Consider the following 21,956-nt stretch of genomic DNA (forward strand, 5'->3'; position numbering starts at 1 on the left):
TGTACCCAACATCTGATGGCTACTTTCAGCAGGATAATGCGCCATGTCATAAAGCTCGAATCATCTCAGATTGGTTTCTTGAACATGACAATGAGTTTACTGTACTCAAATGGCCTCCTCAGTCACCAGATCTCAATCCAATAGAGCATCTTTGGGATGTGGTGGAACGGGAGATTCGCATCAGGGATGTGCAGCCGACAAATCTGCGCCAACTGTGTGATGCCATCATGTCAATATGGTCCAAAATCTCTGAGGAATGCTTCCAGCACCTTGTTGAATCTCTGCCACGAAGAATTGAGGCAGTTCTGAAGGCAAAAGGGGGTCCAACCCCTTACTAGCATGGTGTACCTAATAAAGTGGCCAGTGAGTGTATAACCTCACTCTCCAACATCACTGAAGGGGAGCTTAATTGTCTCTTCTCCAAATCGCACCTCACAACCTGTGCACTTGACCCCATTCCATTCAACCTCCTCCCCAACCTCACCACCACACTTATCCCATCCCTTAACCACCTCTTCAACCTATCGCTAATGTCTGGTACCTTCCCTTCTGCTTTCAAAGATGCCACAATCACGCCTTTCCTTACAAAGCCAACCCTCGACCCAACCGATATGTCCAGTTATCGCCCAATATCGTTGCTCCCATTCGCTTCCAAACTCCTGGAGCAGCATGTCCACGCTGAACTTTCCTCCCACTTATCTAACTTTAGCTTTGATAATCTACAATCTGGTTTCCGCCCCCATCACTCCACTGAGACAGCCCTGACCAAAATTACTAACTACCTACAGCCAAATCAAATGGACAATACTCTATACTCCTGCTTCTACAGTCATGGCCAAAAGTTTTGAGAATGACACAAATATTATATTTTCACATGATCTGCTGGCCTCTGGTTTTTATGTGTTTGTCAGATGTTTTTATCACATACAGAAATATAATTGCAATCATATTATGAGTAGCAAAAGGTTATATTGACAGAATGAGTTAATGCAAGTCAATATTTGCAGTGTTGACCCTTCTTCAGGACCTCAGCAATTCTCCCTGGCATGCTCTCAATCAACTTCTGGATCAAATCCTGACTGATAGCAGTCCATTCTTGCAAAATCAATGCTTTTATTTTGTCTGAATTTGAAGGTTTTTGTTTGTCCACCCGTCCCTTGATGATTGACCACAAGTTCTCAATGGGATTAAGATCTGGGGAGTTTCCAGGCCATGGTCCCAAAATCTCTGTTTTGTTCCCTGAGCCATTTAGTTATCACCTTTGCTTTATGGCAAGGTGCTCCATCATGTTGAAAAAGGCATTGTTGATCGCCAAACTGCTCTTGGACGGTTGGGAGAAGTTGCTCTTGGAGGACATTCTGGTACCATTCTTTATTCATGGCTGTGTTTTTAGGCAAGACTGAGAGAGAGCGCCCATTCCCTTGGCTGAGAAGCAACCCCACATGAATGGTTTCAGGATGCTTGACAGTTGGCATGAGACAAGACTGGTGGTAGCGCTCACCTGGTCTCCGAATAAGCCATTTTCCAGATGTCCCAAACAATCGAAAAGGGGATTCATCAGAGAAAATGACTCTACCCCAGTCCTCAGCAGTCCACTCTCTGTACCTCTTGCAGAATATCAGTCTGTCCATGATGTTTTTCCTGGAGAGAAGTGGCTTCTTTGCTGCCCTCCTTGAGACCAGGCCTTGCTCCAAGAGTCTCCGCCTCACAGTGCGTGCAGATGCACTCACACCTGCCTGCTGCCATTCCTGAGCAAGCTCTGCACTGCTGGTAGCCTGATCCCGCAGCTGAAATACTTTTAAGAGACGGTCCTGACGCTTGCTGGTCTTTCTTGGGCGCCCTGGAGCCTTTTTGGCAACAAGGGAACCTCTCCTTGAAGTTCTTGATGATGCGATAGATTGTTGACTGAGGTGCAATCTTTCTAGCTGCGATACTCTTCCCTGTTAGGCCATTTTTGTGCAGTGCAATGATGACTGCACGTGTTTCTTTAGAGATAGCCATGGTTAACAGAAGAGAAACAATGATGCCAAGCACCAGCCTCCTTTTAAAGTGTCCAGTGGTGTCATTCTTACTTAATCATGACAGATTGATCTCCAGCCCTGTCCTCATCAACACCCACACCTGTGTTAATGGAACAATCACTGAAACGATGTTAGCTGGTCCTTTTAAGGCAGGGCTGCAATGATGTTGAAATGTGTTTTGGGGGATAAAGTTCATTTTCTAGGCAAATATTGACTTTGCAAGTAATTGCTGTTAAGCTGATCACTCTATAACAAATTGCCATTAGAAAAAATGAAGCAGTAGACTTTGTAAAAATTAATATTTGTGTCATTCTCAAAACTTTTGGCCATGACTGTAGACTTGTCCTCTGCATTCAACACCGTTGACCACTGCCTCCTACTACAGATCCTCTCCTTTGGCATCAAAGACCTCACCCTATCCTGGATCTCATACCTTTCCAACCGCACATTCAGCATCTCCCACACCACCACCTCATCCCACCCTCTCTCTCTGTTGGAGTCCCCCAAGGCTCTGTTTTAGGACCCCTACTCTTAATCTATACACTTGGTCTGGGGCAACTCATAAAGTCCCACGGATTCCAGTACCACCTTTATGCTGATGACACTCGGATCTACCTCTCTGGCCCAGACGTCATCTCTCTGCTGTCCAGAATCCCAGAGTGTCTATCAGCCATATCCTCCTTCTCTCGCTTCCTCAAGCTCAATGTGGACAAATCTGAACTCGTCATCTTTCCTCCATCTCACAGATCTTCCATACCTGACCTAGCTATAACAATTAATGGCATCACACTTTCCCTAGTACCAGAAGTCCGCTGCCTCGGAGTAACCTTTGACTGCCCTGTCCTTCCAACCGCACATCCACTCTTTCTACCTCCTGTCGCCTCCAGCTCAAAAATATTTCCAGAATCCGTCCTTTCCTCAACCCTGAGGGTGTGTGCACACCCAAATGTCCCAAGTAAACCTGTACCTGATGGATTCCACTTTGAGGGCCTACGGAATAAACACCCAATCCAAGTAATGTATCACACCCTGTGGGAACCAGCCCTGGGGAGAATCCGAATGAGTCCAGTCTTCTCCGTTATATTGAGGCCTTGTCCGAGTAGAAGAGGGTGGTAGAGGTAAAATTCCACTAGTAAGAAACAGCCCAAGAGGAAGCAGGAGCAGAGGGCTAAAATGGCGGAAGATGGGAGTCCAAAGTATGATGGCGGTCCAGTCGGACTTATGGAAAGATAAATAGAGAAAAAGGTGAGTGCTATGTTGATTCCTGTCATGCCAACAGGAAAGTATTCTGAGACCTTTCCTGGTTGTATCTGTTCATCAAAGGGAGTGATCTCATAACATTTCCTTGAGTAAAGAATGGTATCTAAACCTCTTCTGAGGCCTCGTTCACATGTCTGTGTTTAAACACGGATGTGAAAAATGGTACCGGAGTCATCAGTGTTTTGTATCAGTGTGTCATTTGTGTCTCTGATTTTATCACCAGTGGGTCAGTGTTTCTTCGATATGGAAAAACGTATGGTACAGTGATGCCATCCGTGTTCTGTACATGGTTTTCATGGACCCATAGACTTGTATTGGCCATTATCTGTGCTGCTGTAAAATAATGCACGTCTCCTTGTGCTTTACCTGGACATGTTCATAATACTGTAGATTACAATGGATATGTGTGCTATATGTGAAAAAAAACAAGGACAAGAAGAAAACATACCACACATTCTGAAAGCACAGACATACAAAGGAGGCCTAAGACCAACTTCTACCAATAATCCAACTGCAATTTGGTGATGAACCATACATTTTCAAGCATTGATGGAGACTAGAGTTGAGCGACTTTTGGTTTTTTAGGGTCGCGTTTCGTTTCGTGAAACCCGACTTTTCCAAAAGTCGGGTCGAGCAAGATCGTCCGATTATAGGGAAAAGTCGGGGTCGTCAAGAAACCCAATGTAAGTCAATGGGGAATAAAAGCCGGCAGTGAGAGGAGGACAGGAAACACACCTACAGTGCCCATTTGAATGCCAAAAGCATCAATTCTTCTTACTTAAGCTTGTCAACCTTAACTAACTTCATAATACAAGTTACGCACTGAAAAATGGGGGTTATTTGGCTAAAGTTGTGGGGGAGGGCTGGCTGCAGGTTTTCATGTGCCCTGGGCGAAAGAGCGCCCCTTTAACACATACCACAACTCATCATGCTCCGATACGGCAGAGAAATAGCGGTATAGTACAATGAAAAATACCTCACTTTTTACATCTCATGACGAGGCCCATCTATTTCTCCATACAGAATCATTGGTCCCATATAATGTTTGAAACAGTATATGATGAGCTCCACACAATGCTACAGTATATGTTGGACCTCATGGATGAAGCTCCACTGTCTTATGGGCCCAAATAATGCTCCAAACATAATGGGCCCCATTTCTAATGCTCTAGTGTATAATGGGCCCTGTAAATGCTGCTCCAGTGTCTGATGTCCACCTTTGGAATGTTCCAGTGTATGGTGGGCCCCATCTATCATTCTCCAGAGTATAGTGCTCCCCAAAAATTGCTGTCCCAACATTGAAAACAATCAAGTCTCCTCGCTAGGGAATCCCTGTACTTGTCTGGATTCCTCGTCGTCCCCATCTTCCATCTCACTGCACAGTATTTCAACTTTGCAAGTGCTGTGATCCTGAGCAAGCAGGGGGGGGGGCCCGCTCGTTGGCGACGGCACTGGCACAGGGCCCCTGATAGTACGGTGGTGTGTCTAATGGCGGGTGGGCCGAACCTGCACTTTCATCTGCAGCTTCCTCTTTGTCACCGTGTAAGATGGAACTGTATATGGGAAGGGTAACCTGAGTTTCATCAGGGTCAGATTCAGGTCGTGTAGCGTGCGAGGGGAATGTAGTGGTCTGGGTCAATGTACCAGCAGATTCATCGAGCAGTGGCTGGGCATCAGTGCTCTTGTGTCGCCCCCAGGAGTACGGTCGCCACAGTGGCATTACCTTCTTCCTAGGGAGTGTGATGTCATGCTTGGGAGCAACGAAGGATCTCTCTAGCAGGTTAACTGATTGGGCGGCGTTATTCCCACGAGTCATGACCCTCCAAACAGCGTTCATGAAGGCAAAGTGTTTGTTTTACGTGGGCAGTATGGTTGCAAAGCTGAACCTTAAAGGAATGTCCAGAAGGGCACCACCAGGAGTGGAGCCTACGGTTAAATTCGACTCCACCTGGGAAACCTCAACCATGCCAGCTACAGAACAGATGCACACATTGCAAGCTTAATTCCGTTAACGAACGAGACTCCGTCATGCCCCGCGGTCCGAGTCCGGCTTACTAGAGGGACACGTGAGGCTCTGGCACATGAGATTGGCCAATAACTGGTGTGTCATGCCCTTACATGTCCGTGGCTGCATGTGCGCTACACTGAAAAGGCCAGCGTTTGTCGCTTACAGGTGCAGATAACCCGCTGAACAACGTTAGTGATGGGGATCACTGATTACAATTATTACCCGCGAACAATGATTTCCCAGTAAGTGCAGGTCAACCGCAGTTCCGGAATTAGGCCTAACCGTCATTTCTGAAAAAATGAAAAACTTACGTGTGCAAACCACAGGTGCTGTAGCTTGCTTAACAGCTCGCCAGCCGTTCTCACGCCCAGTATGGATTACACGTGATTGCACAAAGGTGAGAAAGGGTACCGTATCCCCAGATAACATGTATGGATAGCGTACACATTCAAAATACATGTCTCAGGAGGCAGGCTCAGACGGTGTTAGGCCCAGTATGGATTGCACGTGATTGCACAAAGGTTAGAAAGGGTACCGTATCCCCGGATAATATGTATGGATAGCGTACACATTCAAAATATATGTCTCAGGAGGCAGGCTCAGACGGTGTTAGGCCCAGTATGGATTGCACGTGATTGCACAAAGGTTAGAAAGGGTACCGTATCCCCGGATAACATGTATGGATAGCGTACACATTCAAAATATATGTCTCAGGAGGCAGGCTCAGATGGTGTTAGGCCCAGTATGGATTGCACGTGATTGCACAAAGGTTAGAAAGGGTACCGTTTCCCCGGATAACATGTATGGATAGCGTACACATTCAAAATATATGTCTCAGGAGGCAGGCTCAGACGGTGTTAGGCCCAGTATGGATTGCACGTGATTGCACAAAGGTTAGAAAGGGTACCGTATCCCCGGATAACATGTATGGATAGCGTACACATTCAAAATATATGTCTCAGGAGGCAGGCTCAGACGGTGTTAGGCCCAGTATGGATTGCACGTGATTGCACAAAGGTTAGAAAGGGTACCGTATCCCCGGATAACATGTATGGATAGCGTACACATTCAAAATATATGTCTCAGGAGGCAGGCTCAGACGGTGTTAGGCCCAGTATGGATTGCACGTGATTGCACAAAGGTTAGAAAGGGTACCGTATCCCCGGATAACATGTATGGATAGCGTACACATTCAAAATATATGTCTCAGGAGGCAGGCTCAGACGGTGTTAGGCCCAGTATGGATTGCACGTGATTGCACAAAGGTTAGAAAGGGTACCGTTTCCCCGGATAACATGTATGGATAGCGTACACATTCAAAATATATGTCTCAGGAGGCAGGCTCAGACGGTGTCAGGCACAGTATGGATTTGACGGCCCAGACTACACAGCGGAGGAGCAGGGAGAGGTAAAGATTGCAAATGCTGGGGCCCTGCCCAAGCAAGGGGGGCCCACTCGTGGGCGTCGGTACTGGCACTGGGCCCCTCATAGTACGGCGGTGTGTCTGACGGCGGGTGTGCACCACCACCGTCAGAGACACTTGATTGCACTATGAAGGACCCTGTACCAGTGCCCGCGCCCAAGAGTCGGCCTACCCACCTGTCCAGGGCAACGGCACTCGCACGGTGTCGTGCGCTAGGTGGTGACCCCGGCCATGGGGGGGGAGGCAGCACAGTTAGGGAGTTTTAGAAAGTGGCATATGTTGATGTTGGACATTCAGCTGATGCAAAAGGTGAAATAGGTCAAGTCCCAGGAAGAGGTGGACCAAAGCAAGCCATTTTTCTGTCACCCTATGTGTCATCAGAGGAAGGTGGGACAAAATCCTTGGAAACCCATGCGTGGTTGATTTTAATGAAGGTTAGATCATCCACATTTTGGGTTGACAGACGGGTCCTTTTTTCTGTCAGGATTGATCCAGCTGCACTGAAGACTCTTTCCGATAGCACACTTGCAGCTGGGCAAGCGAGCTCCTGTAAGGCATATTGTGCCAATTCAGGCCAGGTGTCCAGTTTAGTGGCCCAATAGTCAAAGGGGAATGACCTGTGTGGGAGAACATCGATATGGGAGGAAAAGTAGTTTGTAACCATAGTTGACAACTGCTGTCTCCTGTCACTTTCCATCGATGCAGTATTACCAGTTGTGTGAGCGGTACTTGAAAAATCAGTCCACAACATTGTCATGAAACCCCTGTCTCCAATGCCACTTCTGCTGTGTGCACCACGAACACCTCTGCCAAGCTGCCCCCGGCCCGTACGGCTCGTGTGAGAACCATCACCGCTGCTGTGTGCTGGGAATGCCTCAAGCAACCGATTTACCAGAGTTGCTTGTTTATTAGCCAATATTAGGTCAAGGTTCTCCTGTGGCATGATGTTTTGTAATTTGCCTTTATAGCGTGGATCCAGGATGCTGGCCAACCAGTAGTCGTCATCGTTCATCATTTTGGCAATGCGTGGGTCCCTTTTTAGGATCTGCTAGGCATAATCTGACATGTGGGCCAATGTTCCCGGTGTCAATGATGCACTGCGAGTGCTGGTTGGAGGAGCACTTTCTGGCAAATCCACATTCCTCCAGTCACGCACAAACCCTGTACCAGACCTTGCCACGCCAACATTTTCACTTGCCCCACGAGATGCATCCTCCTCCCCTAAGTAATCATCCCCATCATCCTCCTCCTCCTCCTCTTCTTCCTCCACCTCGTCCAGGAGAGGTCCCTGAGCAGACAATGGCTGAATGTCATCAAGGATTCCCTCCTCCTTTTCCTCCTCATCAACATTGGCTGCAGACGCCTGCTCCTTAAGGTGCGTCAAAGTTTGCATGAGCAGACGCATAAGTGGGATGCTCATGCTTAGGATGGCGTCGTCTGCGCTTACCAGCCGTGTGCATTCCTCAAAACACTGAAGGACTTTACAGAGGTCTTTCAGCTTTGACCACTGCACACCTGTCAACTCCATGTCTGCTCTCAAAGTGCCTGGCCGTGTATCCTCCCACAAATGCATTATGGCCTGCCTCTGCTCGCACAGCCGCTCCACCATGTGCAGGGTGGAGTTCCACCTTGATGCAATGTCGATAATGAGGCGGTGGTTGGGAAGGTGGAGCAATCGCTGCAGCTTCTGCATACGAATGGAGTGTACAGGCGACCGGCGGATGTGCGCGCACAGTCTTCGCACCTTCTGGAGCAGGGCTGTTAACTCCGGATAATTTTTGAGGAAGCACTGCACCACCAGGTTCAAGGTGTGAGCCAAACAAGGTATATGGCTGAGTTTTGTAAGGGCTATGGCTGCCACAAAATTACGGCCGTTATCACTAACTACCTTGCCTGCCTCAAGATGTACACTGCCCAGCCATGACTCAGTTTGTCACTTCAAGTACTCGGCCAGCACCTCAGCGGTGTGTCTGTTGCCCAAACACATCATCTGCAACACAGCCTGCTGACGCTTTCCACTAGCTGCTCGATAGGGGGACACATCGTGTGCAACAGTGTCAGCTGCAGATGGAGTGCTCGTACGACTGCGCTCTGTGGACGAGCTTTCGCTTCTGGAGGAGGAGGAGGAGGAGGGTCGAACGCCTACAGCCAACTGTTTCCTATACCGTGGGCTAGGCAGCACTGTCCCACCACCGCTGTCCCCTGTGGACCCTGCATCCACCACATTAACCCAGTGCGCAGTGATGGACACGTAACGGCCCTGGCCATGCCGACTGGACCATGCATCAGTTGTGAGGTGCACCTTTCCGCTCACTGACTGCTTGAGTGCATGGACAATGCGGTCTTTCACATGATGGTGGAGGGCTGGGATGGCTTTGCGAGAGAAGAAGTGGCGACTGGGTAGGTCATAGCGTGGTACTGCATAGGCCATGAGTTCGCGGAAAGCTGTGCTTTCCACCAACCGAAAGGGCATTATCTCAAACGAGATTAGTTTGGCAATGTGGGCGTTCAAACCCAGTGTACGCGGATGAGAGACTGAGTACTTTTTTGACCTACTCATAGTGTCTGGGAGGGTGAGCTGGACTTGAGAGCTGCATATGGTGGAAGTAGCGGTGGACAGGGCAGACTGAGAGAGGGTTGATGATGGTGATGGAGTTGGTGTTCTTTCTGATGGCCTAGAATCAGTCTTTCGTTGATATAACAGTGGGATTCCCTGACTGCTGTGGCCTTGCAACGACACCTCAACATTTGCTGCTGTGCTAACCGGTGGGCTTACAGTGGGGGAAACAATGTAGCGTTGCTGACTACCTTCGTTGTGATCAGTTGCACATGTGGCACTTGAGGTTTGGTGTTGTGTCCACGCTTGCAAGTGCATGCTGGTTAAATGTCTAAGCATGCAACTGGTATTCAAATTTTTCAGATTTTTCCCTCGGCTAAAGGTCTTTGCGCACTTCTTACAGATAACCTTGGCCTGATCATGAGGATTTTGTTCAAAAAAGTGCCACACTGCACTCTTCCTACTTTGGCAGACATTTTGCGGCCTAGCACGCTGTGATCTTTTGACCCTCTGGACAAGCTGTCCAGCAACTCTTTTGATGTTTGGAACCTGTCTTTGGAGTGCTCCGGGCCTGCCAGATAACAGCTGTTGCGATGTCGATGTCTGCTGTGGATGCTCCTCATCTGAGCTATTGGAAGCAGCATCCTCTTCCCCCAATGGATGCCAATCTGGGTCAACAACTGGGTCATCCATCACCTCCTCTTCTATGTCATATGCACCTTCCTCTGTGTCACCGTGTATGGTGGTATAGTGTGCGGGAAGGGGCACCTGAGTCTCATCAGGGTCAGTATCTGGCTCTGTACACTGCGAGGACAATGTAGTGCTCTGAGTGAATGTACCAGCAGAATCATCCATCAGCGGCTGTGCATCGGTGCACTCCATGTCAGATTCATCTTGGCCTGGGTAATTCACCATTTCACTTGATAATCCAGGCATGGTATGTGAAAACAGCTCCATGGAGTAATCAGTAGTATGGCCTGCGTCATCCTTCAATCTTGGTTGAGGTGAAGGACACAAGGAAAGGTGTGGTTCATGAACATGAGCCTCCAATGACGACTCAGTGCTTTTACTTTTTACAACTGAAGAAGAGGAGGCAATAGAGCTGGAGGCTGAGTCAGCAATGTAAGACAAAACTTTTTCCTGATGCTCTGGCTTTAAAAGCGGTTTGCCAACTCCTAGAAAACTAAGCGTTTGAGGCCTTATGTAGCCAGACGATGACGCAGGCTCAACACCTCCTGCATTCGGTCCTATTTTGCTCTTGCCACTACCATCAGATCCACCACCAACACCATCATTACCAGCTGCCAACCCCCGCCCAATTCCACGGCCTCTTCCACCAGCCTTCCTCATTTTTGGTAGAAATGTAGACAAAATCCAACAAACTATATAGTAATGTAAAACAAGGTACAAGGTGTCTATAGGACAGGGGAGATTTTGAATTTCTGCACACATTTGTGGACACTGGACACTTTTGGATTGTGTGAGGCCCAATGAATATCTGAGCGCTATGTGACAGGCTCGATGGCACAGCTGTGACAAAAGTGACTAGAGGATAAGGGAGATTTTGAATCTCTGCACACACTTTTGGACACTGGACACTTTTGGATTGTGTGAGGCCCAATGAATATCTGAGCGCTATGTGACATGCTCGATGGCACAGCTGTGACAAAAGTGACTAGAGGATAAGGGAGATTTTGAATCTCTGCACACACTTTTGGACACCGGACACTTTTGGATTGTGTGAGGCCCAATGAATATCTGAGCGCTATGTGACAGGCTCGATGGCACAGCTGTGACAAAAGTGACCAGAGGATAAGGGAGATTTTGAATCTCTGCACACACTTTTGGACACTGGACACTTTTGGATTGTGTGAGGCCCAATGAATATCTGAGCGCTATGTGACAGGCTCGATGGCACAGCTGTGACAAAAGTGACTAGAGGATAAGGGAGATTTTGAATCTCTGCACACACTTTTGGACACTGGACACTTTTGGATTGTGTGAGGCCCAATGAATATCTGAGCGCTATGTGACAGGCTCGATGGCACAGCTGTGACAAAAGTAACTGGAGGATAAGGGAGATTTTGAATCTCTGCACACACTTTTGGACACTGGACACTTTTGGATTGTGTGAGGCCCAATGAATATCTGAGCGCTATGTGACAGGCTCGATGGCACAGCTGTGACAAAAGTGACTAGAGGATAAGGGAGATTTTGAATCTCTGCACACACTTTTGGACACTGGACACTTTTGGATTGTGTGAGGCCCAATGAATATCTGAGCGCTATGTGACAGGCTCGATGGCACAGCTGTGACAAAAGTGACTAGAGGATAAGGGAGATTTTGAATCTCTGCACACACTTTTGGACACTGGACACTTTTGGATTGTGTGAGGCCCAATGAATATCTGAGCGCTATGTGACAGGCTCGATGGCACAGCTGTGACAAAAGTGACTAGAGGATAAGGGAGATTGGATTGCTTTTAAAAAAGCAGTTTGCAGAGCAGTGGGTAAACAGCAATGCCAGCCTGTCAGGAAGCCTTAAAAGGCAGCCCAACAACCAACACCACTGATAAACCACAATATAGCCTCCCCTTGCACTGCACACACAGTGACTGGTGTGTTGTGCAGGCCAAATTGCTAGCAGCAGAAGCAGTTTTTTTTTCTTCTCAGCAGGATAAAAAAAAAAATTGGGATTGCTTTTAAAAAAGCAGTTTGCGGAGCAGTGGGTAAACAGCAATGCAGGAATGTCAGGAAGCCTTAGAAGGCAGCCCAACAACCAACACCACTGATACACCACTATATAGCCTCCCCTTGCACTGCACACACAGTGACTGGTGTGTTGTGCAGGCAAAATCGCTAGCAGCAGAAGCAGTTTTTTGTCTTCTTCCCTGCCTAACGCTCTCCCTACAGAATCAGCAGCAACCTCTCCCTATACTGAGATCGGCAGAAGTAAGATGGCGGTCGGCGTGCACGCCCTTTTATACCCCCTGTGACGCCCACCAAAGCAAGCCAATCACTTGCATGCCCTTCTGAAAGATGGTGGTGACCCCTGCCCATGTCATCACGTTGCCCACAGTGTCCGTGTATCCTGATTGGCTAAAAAAGAGCGCAAAACAAACTTTTGAAACGCGACTTTGGCGCGTAAGTCGCCGACCTCGTGGCCGACCTTATCCTAGGGTCGGGTTTCGTTTCATGAAACCCGACTTTGCCAAAAGTCGGCGACTTTTGAAATTTTTCGACCCGTTTCGCTCAACTCTAATGGAGACCATTGCACAAGGCGTAAGTGGTAACTAAGTGGCTCAGTGAATAAAGCATTCAAATTTTGGGTCCATGGCCAGGAAACTTCTCATTTCATTTTCATTGATGGTCAATTACCAAAGAGTGGGTGTACATTAGGGTGACCGGTTCTCATGGGGGGGAAAAAATGTCAGAATCTTGTTCGTCTGGACCCCACAAAACGATTCCCCTTTCCAGATATTGAGAGAGCCAAAATTTGAGCTCGATCAAACGACGTTAACCCGTGCCGCTCGTCGCTCAAAGTTTGAAAAAATCCAAATTGAGGTATTTTAAGATTTAGGTATTTTGCATAGTCTGTTAGACTATAAAGAATGTGACAACAACATTGCAGAAATAGCCCTGACCAAATTTTCGAACCTTTTGTGGTATTTTAATGCAGAGTTGGTGGGATTATCGTTTTTTGATCCCACCATTACAGACAATGAAAAGTTGTTAATGGCTAATAAATTGGTCAGTAGCACAGATGAACCATCAGAGCACGCTAACCTACATGAGTTGATAATTTTACATAGTTATCTAATCTATTCTAGAGCTTTTGTTAAAGTAGTTTTTGAAACGTCAGAATATAATGCTCGGCATTTGCTTACAACTTGCAGGACATATTGCTTTTGTTCTTCATCTTTTGTCAGAAGGTCGTTAAAGTCGGTTACTTCCTACCTCTTTTAATTTTTCTTTCCTAACTTTTGGATTTACAACCCTAGCGTGCTCTGATGGTTCATCTGTGCTACTGAGCAATTTATTAGCCATTAACAACTTTTCATTGTCTGTAATGGTGGGATCAAAAACCGATAATCCCACCAACTCTGCATTCAAATACCACAAATGGGTCGAAAATTTGTTCAGGGCTATTTCTGTAATGTTGTTGTCACATTCTTTATAGTCTAACAGACTATGCAAAATACCTAAATCTTAAAATACCTCAATTTGGATTTTTTCAAACTTTGAGCGACGAGCGGCACGGGTTAACGTCGTTTGATCGAGCTCAAATTTTGGCTATCTCAATATCTGGAAAGGGGAATTGTTTTGTGGGGTCCAGACGGACAAAATTCCGACATCGATTTTTTGCGGTCACCCTAGTGTACATAGAAAATCACAGAAATTGTAATAAGCTCCAAGCACTGACTAGACAATAGGTTGTCATCACTCAGGATTTGGCCAGAAACTGATATCCAGCATGTCAGGGAAAATTGCAGAAGTCTCAAAAAATAAGTCAATCCTGGAAATATTGAGTCTTTCCATAAACTTGATGTATTTGTCAAGAAAAGTGTAAAAACTTATGAAATGATTATAATTGTAACTTCAGGATCAATAGCAACATCTGACTAAAAGATCTAAAAATACTGAAGGTGCAAACTTTGTGAAAACCAACAATTGTGTCAGTCAGAAGACTTTTAGCCAGATGGTTGAGTCACCAAACAAGCCCAACGAGGGCCTGGATGCCTGTCTTGAACAGTATGTTTCAGCCTTGCAGGTTATGAGCACTAGGTTCTGTGATGGGACCTTGATCCAGGGAACTTGTCTGATTGCTATTAACCCCTTTGTTACATTGGACGCAATATTCCATCCATGTGACCTGGGACTTTAGTCCCATGGACGGAATAGTACGTCATACGCGATCAGCTGCGCGCACGGGGGGAAGCGCAGCTGATCGCGGCCGGGTGTCAGCTGATTATCACAGCTGATAATTTTCAACATTTTTGCCAAATCTCCGTTTTTCTTTTACAAATAAGTTATATCAAAGAAATTTTACCACTAACATGAAGTACAATATGTCACAAGAAAGCCAATTTCAGAATCACCGGGATCCATGGAAGCGTTCCAGAGTTATTACCTCAAAGGGACAGTGGTCAGAATTGTAAAAATTGGCCCGGTCATTAATGTGCAAACCACCCTTGGGAGTAAAGGGGTTAATGGGGTTGGGCAATGATCTTCTGCCTCATAGGGTTTTGGGTTTTGCCTTCCTCTAGATCGACATGTTAGGTTATAGGATGAGTTGATGGACTTTTGTCTTCTTTCAGCCTTAAAACCATGAATTTATAAATTTGCTGAAGGAAAAACAAAGAAAACAACTCAGAATTATGGGAAAAGATGCTTCATATTCTTTCACGTGGAATACAATTATTTGCTAGGACAGAATTCAGGAGTTGTGATGGGGCCTCTTTAATTGATATAACAATGGGCAGGTGACAATCCTAGTCTTTCATACAAGCCTATGGCAGTCATCTTTTCTAGTCATTCTGGAATCATGTGGATATTAGTGAGGAGCGAATGTGCTGGGATAAGGTGTTCAACAGCAGCAACACATGCAGGGATGACCTGTTTGTTAAGCAATCCCTGCACGTGTTGCAGCTGTCGAACAGCCACAGGACTTAAACAGTCTTTGAGCACGCCGAAGACTTTCGATTAGCACACGAGCATGCTTGGATAACACCGTATCTGAGCATATTCGCTCACCACTAGTGGATATCCATCTACTTCCAGTGTCCGGCAATGAATGTGTTATCAGTGTTTTCTCATTTTAAAAAATGCTGTTAAGTAATGAAGTACGCTCTGAGGCTCAAAAAGTTATATATTTTTCCAGAATGGTGGGATGGCTCTGTAAGACGCTAACCTCTTGCTTTTCTTCCTTTGCCTGCACAATTTCATGTTTTGCTACCTTGATACTTTGTTATAGTTTTCCGGTATGTCCTTATGCTTACTCAATTTCCACCACTAGATGGAGCCACACTCATAAGCTAAATAACGGGCTTTGTGGATTGACACTATTACTCTGTGTGCTATGAGAAACTAGTGATCACAGCACTGACTTGTCTGAGCTTTCTCTACCCATAGTGCTCCTTCCAGGCAAGAAAGCACCAGTGGGAGGCAGACAATGCTAAACCAGTGGGCAGAATTGCATGGAGCCCCTCGGTCACACAACAATGGGGCAATGCGCATCCTGACTTGCATTCTTTATTAAACTTCAATTTCTGAAGAATGGAGGCATCAGTTACCACACTAAGGGGAAAAGTCAGGCAGCCGTATAACTTTGACGAGGATTGCAAAGCAACGCTCGTTTTCTGCAAATCCATGGCATTTTGCAAGAGTCAAGTTAAAACTCTATCTCAACTACAACATATGAATGTAAACTAATAGGTTTATTATTATTGCATCCACACAACTGCAACTGTACTGTATCACATTATAGCCACTTACTACACAACCTAGTGGTCACACCACATCCAAAGATTTGTTTATGGCTGGACAATCTGCAACAGATTCCAAAAATTCTTCAAAAAAGTCACAAAACTCCATTTAGAAACAATATACAAGTAAAAAACTAGGCATGGATCTTGTTTTTTATGTTTACTTTTTGCTGCTGTTTCCACTGTTTGCAATGGAGAAACCCAGCAAATGTTGCAGCAGAAAATTCCCAATATGTAACCGTAGGGTAAGTTCCTCCGAAGAGTATTTGGTGCATTTTTGATTTGTATTTTCGCTGTGCAACAAACGCAACGTTTTATCGTTCCAGCAAAGTGGACGGGATTTGAAGAAGTCTAATACCAACTGTGCTTTTTTTCTTTATGACGTGGAAACTGACCCATGGTAAATATAATTTAAATTTAATTGTAAATATATTTAATTTGTGGATTTTCCCCATAGACTTGAATGAGATGATAAACGCTGATGAGTTTTCAGTTGTGGAAATCAACTAAATATGCATGTAAAAACAATTATTGACCTAGGTTAGTGGCACTTCCAATATATAAATAATCCTACAGATAAAAGGAACCAAATGCCAAATGTATTTTGAAAATTTATTTTACATACTTTATTAAACATATAGAGTACAATACAAATTTGAAAAATAGGGGATACAAATACAAAAATAACTGCATGCACAAGGGTATATAAAATATCTCATACCAATGGATTAATATATAGAATGTTTACTCTATCAGAAAAAATTGACCCATAGTGTCAACTATGATGGATAGTAAAACTTCATGGTACAAGGGTTACATAAAAATTATTAGATGAACAGGGAATTCTAGGGGAGATATAAATTGGCTATTTAAGCCTAGTTATCAATAAATAATTATTAAAGTAATTCCCATAGAAGTCTCTGGACATAACAGCTTGCCTTCATTTACATAATCACTATCAATCAATTCTATAACTTATCAATTATCCCAGACGTGATAAAGTGCAAAGAGCTTTTTGTAAATCAGATACCATAGCTAGGGACTAAGTAATGATGTATTATGCAAGCATATGGGTAACAAATAGGGAAGGAAGGAAATCTCAGAGATAGAATATACATGACCTGTGGATGCAGCACAGCGCACCGACGCACGTTTTGCATTAGCTTCTTATTGTGGGGTTTTCTGTGTGGGGAAGTAGGTGAATATGCAGTCTTTATCTACCATGTGTACTCAGTAGTGGCAGCGGCATGATTGCGGCACTTCCGTCGACGAGAACAGAATTTAATGTCACTGCAGATTGGCGTCTCATGTCACTGGTTCACTCCCCCCTCTGATGCATCGGATAGGAGGGCGGAGCCAGCAATGATTCGGACATTTCTCCATGGCGACCTGCACACCGGAGTTCTGAAAAAGCGCACTCCACTCCATGGGAGGTGATCTTATGGTGGTATATTTAAGTGGCTATGCTTGGTATCACAGAATATGTGAAATACCTAGGAGTTGTGTGTTCCATACCTTTCCCTATGCTTGCGCACTATAGGTGCTTAGTAATAGCAGGCTGCATGGACTCACATGATTCGGACCGGGGGTGGAGCTAACAGCAGCTCAGACATGACTCAAGCCTACAGCCTGCAATGACCTCTCTCACCACTACCGGCGATATCACCTCAACCAACATCGGAACTGCTGCAACCCATCAACCTACTGTCTTTTTCCCCACCGTCCTGTAGCATGTGAGCCCGCAAGGGCAGGGTCCTCTCCCCTCTGTATCAGTCTGCCATTGTAAGTTTACTGTAAGTGATATCTGTAATTTGTATGTTACCCCTTCTTATGCACAGCACCATGGAATCAATGGTGATATATAAATCAATAATAATAATAATAATATTATCCCTAGTGTTTAACCCCTTAGCGACAGAGCCAGTTTGCAGCTTAATGACCAGGCCAATTGTTACAATTCTGACCACTGTCCCTTTATGAGGTTATAACTCTGGAACGCTTTAATGGATCCCGCTGATTCTGAGAATGTTTTTTCGTGACATATTGTACTTCATGTTAGTGGTAAAATTTCTTCGATAAGTCTTGTGTTTATTTATGAAAAAAGCGGAAATATGGCGAAAATTTTGCGATTTTTAAAACTTTAAATTTTTATGCCCTTAAATCAGAGAGATATGTCACACAAATTTCTTAATAAATAACATTTCCCACATGTCTACTTTACATTACCACAATTTTGGAAGCAAAATTTTTTTTTCTTAGGAAGTTATAAGGGTTAAAAGTTGACCAGCGATTTCTCATTTTTACAACAAAATTTACAAAACCATTTTTTTAGGGACCACATCATATTTAAAGTCATTATGAGGGGTGTACATGACAGAAAATACCCCAAAGTGGCACCATTCTGAAAACTAGACCCCTCAAGGTGCTCAAAACCACATTCAAGAAGTTTATTCACCCTTTAAGTGCTTCACAGGAACTAAAGCAATGTGGACGGAAAAAATTAACATTTAACTTTTTTTTGCAAAAAATTTACTTCAGAACCAATTTTTTTTATCTTCACAAGTATTAAAAGAGAAAATAACCACAAAAATTTGTTGTACAATTTCTCCTGAATACGCCGATACCCAATATGTGGGGGTTAACCACTTTTTCATCACACGGCAGACCTCGCAAGGGATAGAGTGCCTTTTTTTTACTTTTTCAACTCAGAATTGGCTGGAATTGAGATCGGATGCCATGTTGCGTTCGGAGAGCACTTAATGTGCCTAAACAGTGGAAACCTCCAACAAGTGACCCCATTTTGGAAACTAGACCCATTATGGAACTTATCTAGATGTGTGGTGAGCACTTTGAACCTTCAAGTGCCTCACAGAAGTTTATAACGTAGAGACATGAAAATAAAAAATCCATTTTTTTTCCACAAAAATTATCTTTTCGCCCCCAAATTTCTATTTTTACAAGGGTAACAGGAGAAATCATACCCCCACAGATGTTGTGCGATTTGTCCTGAGTATTCCGATACCCCATATGTGGGGGGGAACCACTGTTTGGGCGCATGAGAGAGCTCGGAAGGGAAGGAGTGCCATTTTGAAATGCATACTTTGATGGAATGGTCTGTGGGCTTCATGTTGCGTTTGCAGAGCCCCTGATGGGCCTAAACAGTGGAAACCTCCCACAAGTGACCCCATTTTGGAAATTAGACCCCCTAAGGAACTTATCTAGATGTGAGGTGAGCACTTTTAACCCCCAAGCGCTTCACCGATGTTTATAAACGCAGAGCCGTGAAAATAAAGTCTTCTTTATTTCCACAAAAGTGATTTTTTAGAACCAATTTTTAGACCCCCAAAGTTGGTAAATTCTTGCTCCAACCCTAACCCCAACACACCCCTAACCCTCATCCCAACCCTAATCCCTAATCCTAATTCTATCCCTAATTCTAACCCTAATCCTAGTTCGCCCTAACCCAAGCCCTAACCCTAGCCCAACCCTAACCCTAGCCCTAACCCTAATGGAAAACTGAAAAAAAAATATTTTCTTTATTTTGTTATGTTGGCCTAACTAAGGGGGTGATAAACGGGGGGATAATGCACTATTTTGCTTATTTTGATCACGATGGTAGTTTATCATCATGATCAAAATGAATGAATGGAATCTGCGAGCCGGAGCCTGCAGATTCCCGGCGGGTGCACTGCGCATGCGCCTGCCATTTTCTCCAGATCCAAGATGGCGGCACCCACCGGAGGACGCCGGCGGGACGCGGGACCACCGGGAGGGGACCCTGGACCACGGAGAGATACCGGGGGGGATTGGGGACCCTATTTCTCTCTCCTCTGATGTGCAATCACACCAGAGGAAAGAGAAATTTAATGCACAATCGCGGCTTTTTTTTTTTTTTGCGGTTGCCATTATAGGGTTAATAACGGCGATCGCAAAAGCGGGGTTGGTAAAAACCGACCGATTCATGTTCTCTGGGGTCTCAGGTACCCCCGGCAGCCAAGACCCCGGAGAAAATCTGACACTGGGGGGGTGCTATTCACTTTCTCCACAGCGCAGTGAATTAACGGCGCTGTAGTTTTAGTACACTTAAATACCGCTGTTAAAAGGCGTATCGGCGGTCGCTAAGGGGTTAATGGATTTTGTTCTACTTTGGGGGAAGTAGTTTAAGTGGGATATGTGGAATAGTTAGGGATCTAGGGATCTACTTGTCCATAGCTACTATGCAGGACCAACTATAGAAAAAGCCTTTGGAAAGATCCAAAATGTGGATTTTTTTCCCAGCAACGACTGTATAGCTTGCCCTAACATGTATGTGAAACTTTTTTTCAAAATACATTTGGCATTTGCTTCCTTTCATCTGTAGGATTATAAATATGGATGTAACCTGCAATTATCAATAGAGTTATATCAAATTCAACTGGTATGAGGTTGCCAAAACAAATCACTTTTATTTAAAACATTACATACCAAAAAGAGGCAATAAAAAATCAATAGAACCGTATGTAAAAAAAAAATGCAGTCAAAAAAGCAATAACAAAATGCAAATAATCAAATTGACCTAAGCTGCCAAAAAATGTAGTCTAAAGGTGACCGAATTAGCCAACAACTGTTCTGGCATGAGCATAGATTTTATATGTGTCCCATGATTGTAAATAAATTCTAGTTAATGCTTGTTTTGTAGTCTGTAGACAGGGAGACACATAGTTCTGCATAGGAACTATATGAAGCATTGTATATTATTTGTAATATTGCTTTCCTTTCTATTTAGATATATAGGGATGATAAAAAGGGGATGTGTATTATGCTAAGGGTCAAAATGCCTCCTCTCTGATGGGCAGGTGCTGTGTTTTCATACATATCAATGAGCACTTGGCTATACATAGACATGCTTCTATGTGCAGATCCCAGTAGTCACGGTGATTATTATTTTATTATCACTACTAAAATTCATCTGTTACTTATTTATAGGAGACCTGCATTCTCATGTCTGCTATGTCCCAGCCCCAAACATCCTCACACACCCTCTATGATAACAAGGGCAGATCCGTGGTGTAGAGGCGATGACACATTGCACCAGGAGTCACTGCGAGACAAAAGGCTCATAGTAGTTTCTTACACAATCACATGGCAGCCAGCTTTCATGACCATCCTGGTCCTTGTAGCACTTTTTTCATTATTTATTTTAGGGCAGTACTAATTCATTATACAGTGGGGAAAAAAAGTATTTAGTCAGTCAGCAATAGTGCAAGTTCCACCACTTAAAAAGATGAGAGGCGTCTGTAATTTACATCATAGGTAGACCTCAACTATGGGAGACAAACTGAGAAAAAAAAATCCAGAAAATCACATTGTCTGTTTTTTTTTCATTTTATTTGCATATTATGGTGGAAAATAAGTATTTGGTCAGAAACAAAATTTCATCTCAATACTTTGTGATATATCCTTTGTTGGCAATGACAGAGGTCAAACGTTTTCTGTAAGTCTTCACAAGGTTGCCACACACTGTTGTTGGTATGTTGGCCCATTCCTCCATGCAGATCTCCTCTAGAGCAGTGATGTTTTTGGCTTTTCGCTTGGCAACACGGACTTTCAACTCCCTCCAAAGGTTTTCTATAGGGTTGAGATCTGGAGACTGGCTAGGCCACTCCAGGACCTTGAAATGCTTCTTACGAAGCCACTCCTTCGTTGCCCTGGCGGTGTGCTTTGGATCATTGTCATGTTGAAAGACCCAGCCACGTTTCATCTTCAATGCCCTTGCTGATGGAAGGAGGTTTGCACTCAAAATCTCACGATACATGGCCCCATTCATTCTTTCATGTACCCGGATCAGTCGTCCTGGCCCCTTTGCAGAGAAACAGCCCCAAAGCATGATGTTTCCACCACCATGCTTTACAGTAGGTATGGTGTTTGATGGATGCAACTCAGTATTCTTTTTCCTCCAAACACGACAAGTTGTGTTTCTACCAAACAGTTCCAGTTTGGTTTCATCAGACCATAGGACATTCTCCCAAAACTCCTCTGGATCATCCAAATGCTCTCTAGCAAACTTCAGATGGGCCCGGACATGTACAGGCTTAAGCAGTGGGACACGTCTGGCACTGCAGGATCTGAGTCCATGGTGGCGTAGTGTGTTACTTATGGTAGGCCTTGTTACATTGGTCCCAGCTCTCTGCAGTTCATTCACTAGGTCCCCCCGCGTGGTTCT

Source organism: Dendrobates tinctorius, unplaced genomic scaffold (assembly GCF_039654945.1).
Source record: "Dendrobates tinctorius isolate UK_male_01 unplaced genomic scaffold, ASM3965494v1 ptg000246l, whole genome shotgun sequence".
In the NCBI taxonomy this organism is placed as follows: domain Eukaryota; kingdom Metazoa; phylum Chordata; class Amphibia; order Anura; family Dendrobatidae; genus Dendrobates; species Dendrobates tinctorius.